This window comes from Sturnira hondurensis, unplaced genomic scaffold (assembly GCF_014824575.4).
Source record: "Sturnira hondurensis isolate 20B ecotype Veracruz unplaced genomic scaffold, ASM1482457v3 Scaffold0022017, whole genome shotgun sequence".
Lineage (NCBI taxonomy): Eukaryota > Metazoa > Chordata > Mammalia > Chiroptera > Phyllostomidae > Sturnira > Sturnira hondurensis.
Genome location: NW_028094648.1, coordinates 3,517,894 through 3,523,177, shown reverse-complemented (window position 1 = coordinate 3,523,177; position 5,284 = coordinate 3,517,894). Strand labels below are relative to the sequence as shown.

General features: G+C 36.0%; 1 non-coding gene across 1 annotated transcript; it reads right to left on the bottom strand.

Moving 5' to 3' along the window:
• Positions 1-4,656: 4,656 nt before the first annotated feature.
• On the bottom strand, positions 4,657-4,760 carry LOC118978672 (small nucleolar RNA U13). Its single transcript, XR_005064772.1, has one exon. It is a non-coding gene; the product is annotated as a small nucleolar RNA U13 (small nucleolar RNA).
• Between the last annotated feature and the right edge of the window lie 524 nt (positions 4,761-5,284).

Genomic DNA, 5,284 nt, shown 5'->3' with positions numbered 1-5,284 from the left:
ATTTGGTAAACTTTATATGTTTTCTGCCCTGGTTTTAGAACTGAGGTCAGCACAGTCACGAGACATGTTAATACTTTAAGCACCAGTAGGAAGGAGAAAATGTGAGATGCGGAATTTTTCAGCCTCAACACTATTGACATTGTGGCCCAGATAATTCTTTACTGTAGGGTGGAGCTGGGGTCTGTCCTATGCATTGCACGATGTTTAACAGCGTCTCTGTTCCCCCTAGATGCTGATAACATTCCCCCTGGTGAGCACTAAAAAATTTCTCGGTACATTCTCAAATGCCCCACTGATGATGGTATGCGCACCCTCTCTTCATTGAGAACCCATATAAACTCAATGTAAACTGAAAGGGGGCCTAAAGACACATCCAGATTCTAGAACTGGCACTTTAGAGGGGTATTCAGCTTCACAAATACCGTGTCCAAAAAGGTAAGACACAAACACAAACTTTATTTAAGCAAACGTTATGCTAAAACAGTGAGATGATACAGAGCCAGAGAAGGCTTCAGGTGGCAAATACTAGTAAAGCTATTGGAGCAGGCCAGAGTGATTTAATTTGGATGATCCATCCATTCAGCCAAAGTGGAAGAAAGCTGGTAAGAGTTGGTGAGGTCTCAGGGCCTCACCTGCCAGACTGGGATACAGTATGGGTGAGTACCAGGCAGGAACTGAGATCTGAGCATAGGAGGAACCAACAGAGTAAAACAAGAGTTTTCCTTGTCACTTCTAGATTGTGCCAGATGATAATTTCTGGTACTCATCACACCCCACAGAAACTGCCTTGGGATGAGGATATTTCTGAAACTGCTATACTAATAGTTACAGAAAGGGGCCAGGGAGAGCAGGGTGATTATTCATTTTAGTATGTTCATAATTACCAGTTAGTTGCCAGATATTAATTTATACCATGAGTCTGCATTCATGCATTTGTTCAACTATAAAGTTATACTTTTTCATATTTAAATAGTATTTTGTTTTTGAAATAGCAGTTGGAAGAAGCATCACTATCACTGATCTTGTCATCCAGTATCTGAAAGTAAAGCTCCCTCTTTGGAGCTGAAAATCCTTTTTACTCTCTGTGCTTTCTTCTGAGACTTCTTTTGAAAGTATTGAGTGTATTTTTATAGTAAAATATACTCAAACAAGCTTAGAATTTATATAAGATATGGTAATTTTTACAATAACTTGTTACTCATTAATTCAGCCAGTCAGCCTGCCAGACACCTAGTCAAACTACAAATATTTTTCAGCATTTATTGGTGTCAGTATTGGTGTTAAGCACACATCTAAATATGGGATGGACAAATGCAAACAAATGTTGTCCCTAACCTCAAGTAGATCACAGACTGTTAGGGATATTATACTTAATTATGATGATATTTATTCATGATACTTGTGACATAATACAAGTACCCATGTCAAAGACATACTATTTTAGTTTTACAAAAAACAACTAAAGAATCACTGCTATTTCACTGGATAAAAACACGGATTTTCAGACAAAGCAGTCAAAACCAGTAGGGATTACAGGGGTGTGAAAGAATGTCCTGACCAGAGAACAGGAACCCAGTTAACGTGAGAAGTTGAAACTAAGCCTAGAAATGTGGTCAGGCATGAGTTTATTATTATTCCTATTTGACATGCTAAAGGATATAAGCTTTGACATTTCAGCAGAAGAATTTTACAGCAATGAATTGACCTGACTGGGTTTGTGTTGTAGAAAGATTCCTCTGAAGGCAGTGTGGAAAATTTATTAGACTTGAGACAGATTAGTATCAGAGAGACCAAGAGAGATGGATTAGCTGGCTACTTGCAATAGTGGATGTGACAAATGATGATGACCTGAACTGAAGCAGTGACAATGGGCTGGAAAGAGGAGAATTGGTCTAAGATATATTTAGGTGGTAGGACTAAATGGATTTGGTAGTTGGGTTTATTTTATATAAAGGTGTTAGAAACTGAGGGACCAAGAAGCAGTGCTCTCTGAGGGTTTTTAGATCAATAAGGTCTACCCATGAACAATTTTACCACTGGGATCAACCACAAACCATGCATATTCCTGTACCATTATAAACAACTACCCAAGAATTTTCTGGGTAGTTCTGCCACATGCATTGAATTTTTTTTTGTTAGTTTGATTTAGGGTATGCCTTTTGGCTTTAACTTAGTCTCACTACTTTTTTCCTCTTGACTATCTGGACACAGGACCATTGATCTCTCCCTAGCTTCTTGCATTCATACTCTAATATGGATATTTCTTATGTACTCAGAGTGTTATGGTAAGTTTTTATATTGGACTGACTTGATTAATGGAGATCCCTTAATTAATTAGGGAAAATCCAGTTGCACAAGTCTAATACTAGTACCACATTTACCTATAGTAGCAATAAAGACAAACTACAAATATGCATATTCTCAACTTTTATATTTGGCTATTGCAGTGATAAGCATGAATATCATCTTGAGAAAGAAATAGATTTAATGTGAGAAGATCAATAATAGAACTAGGAAACAAAATATTTTCAGATTGGTAAAGAAGTAGGGTGTAATGAAGGAAGAAGAAGGATAACTAAAGACTTAAGAACAGATTTATATCTTGAGGTCAAAGGGGGAAATATTCTTAACAGGAGTGGCAAATACCTCTGAGAGATCAAACAAAATAATAATTTAAGAATAGCTAGAGGATTATGAAATTAAGAAGTGCTTAACTAAAATAAAAATCATTTTATTAATGAAGGCGAGGTCATCTCTGCCAATTAGAAAAGAAATAATAAGTAATAAAGCAAAGAAAATAAATGGCTATTTTTTCAAGGACTTGGGCAGTAAAGTGAGTTATAGAGCAAGGACCATGGTATGGGAGGAATACATGACCAAGAAAATATCTTTAAATAGAAAAAATTAATATGTTTAGTATCCTGAGAATAAAAGTATAAAATTCAAGAAAAGGGGGTCATCATTAATTATCAAACAGGGTCCCAGATGGAGCAGGAGGTGAATGAAATTATTAATTTGGATAGAGGTGTCTTGTATGTAAAGTGGGGCATCTTATTTTGAGACATAAAAGAAAGAAGAAAGAATTAGGTGTGAGGAAAAATAGTAGGTTGGTAGATAGGTAGATAGAGAGATGAGTTGTATGTGGGAGGAGGGAAGTTGATAGAGTTTGTGTTTCTCGGCCTTTTGATTCTAAGGGGATGAAGCAAGATAATTTGCTAGGATTGACAGAAACAGAGATGGGGTTGTAAAGATGTAATAAGGACTTATAATACAGGAAGGGATGTTTAAAAGAATAGCTTAGAGGGCAGTGAAAGGAATTTCAAGCTTTACTGGAATTGTTCAGTTGAAGCGAGATAGCACAGTTGCAGAAGCTATCATGTTAGTTAGAATTAGCAACATGAATTCTTCAGGAGAACAAAGAGAAGGAAATAGGGGGAGATTAGCCTTTATTTAACCTCTATATCTACTGATCAACTTTACCCATATTACCTTATTTAATCATCACAAAATATTCAGAGGTAGACATCATTTCCATTTTACCAAAGAATAACCTAGAGTTGAGAAATCATGGTGCCTTGGAGAAAGTCACAGTTTCTAAAGGGCAGAAATAGGGCTTTAACCTGTACATGTCATATTTTAAGTTCAGTGTACCTTCAAACAAATTATGGTAGGTAAGAATTAGGAATTATCTGAAATCATTAACCAGTGAGTCTAGACAGAGTGAAGAAAGCAGATTAAACACAGACAAGGCTTTTGAAGAGAAAGACTTGAGAAGGGTCAAGAGAAAGGGTAATTAAACATCATTGACTCATTGCTCTATTTGGAGCATAGCTATAGGGGATTTAAAAGAAGAAAAGGAGATCAAACCCTTGTCTGAGGTATCATTGGCAAATGTATTTTCTCATATAGTTGGTTCTCTTTTCATTTTAATGCTGTTTTCTTTAGCCGTGCAGAAGCTTTTTGATTTAATGAGGTCCCATTGGTTTATTCTTTCCTTTATGTCCCTTGCTTTAGGGGACATATTAGTAAAGATGTTGCTGTGTAGAATGTCTGATATTTTTCTGCTGATGTTTTCCTCTAGGACTTCTATGGTGCCACGACTTATATTTAAATCTTTTATCCACCTTGACATAATCAACCAAAGAAAAAAGCAAGCAAAATATAACCAGAGATATTGAAATTAAGGACAATCTGACAGTAACCAGAAGGGAGAGGGGAGGGGATAATGGAGGAGAGGGTTATCAGGAACCACTATGAAGGACATGCGGACAAAACCAAGGGGGAGGGTGGAAGCAAGGGAGGGAGGTGGGTTTGTCTGGGCTGGGGAGGAGTAGTGGGGGAAAAACACAGCTGCAATTGAACAACAATAAAATAATTTTTTTTTAAAAGGAGAAAAGGCAACAGAATGGAATTGGAAGGTTGAGATTTGAAAGCTGAAGACCATGCAAGTGATAAAATATCCTGATATGAAATCCAAAGATTTCACATCCACCTTCCTTAATGTAAAGGTGGATTTATGATGGATTCCATATGTCAAGAAACAATGATACTTGGATGCAGATTAAGTATGCAAGTTAACCATGTGCTGGCTGAAATTGTCCTAATGATGGAAGGCTTTGTTTGACAAAGAAGAGAGAAACCTTTAAATTTTTTATATATCAGCAGGGTAATATGCTGATGTCCTAACAGGATGTGAGGGAGACACCTCTCACACAAGAGTGTGAGTATCCAATCATCACATATCTAAACTACAAAAAGATCTGAACCTCATGATTAAGGTATCAGAGAGATAAGGGTAAAATTTTTACTCTGCCACACTTAGATACTACTTTTGGAAATAATCTTTATAAGTATTGTGAGACAAGAGCCTTATAAATAGATGGAGGTGGAGGATTTTATTTTATGGTTTGTTTTTAACCAGACTTTACTTTCAAACTAAGTTCTACTCCCAGTTAATCTTTTATTAAATCCACAAAATTACACTTTTTTTGTAATGTCTTCATAATTCTTGCCTAAACCTGGAAACATTTTTTTAGCATTAATAAGTGATTTATAAATCTTTTTAGTTCACTTGGGTAGTAATGATTAAAGCAGGGTGGCTTATTTCAGTGGAAAATTGGGAAATCTCCTTGCTCTGTTGTTTTGCTTCTTCCTACTTCTTTTGAAGTAGAGAATAATGGAGTAGATTAATCCTGCTCAATTTATAGTACTACATTATTAACCAAAACTGCCTTTTTTAAGTCTCTTATAATTATGTCTCAACAAACCATAGATAAATGGTTTT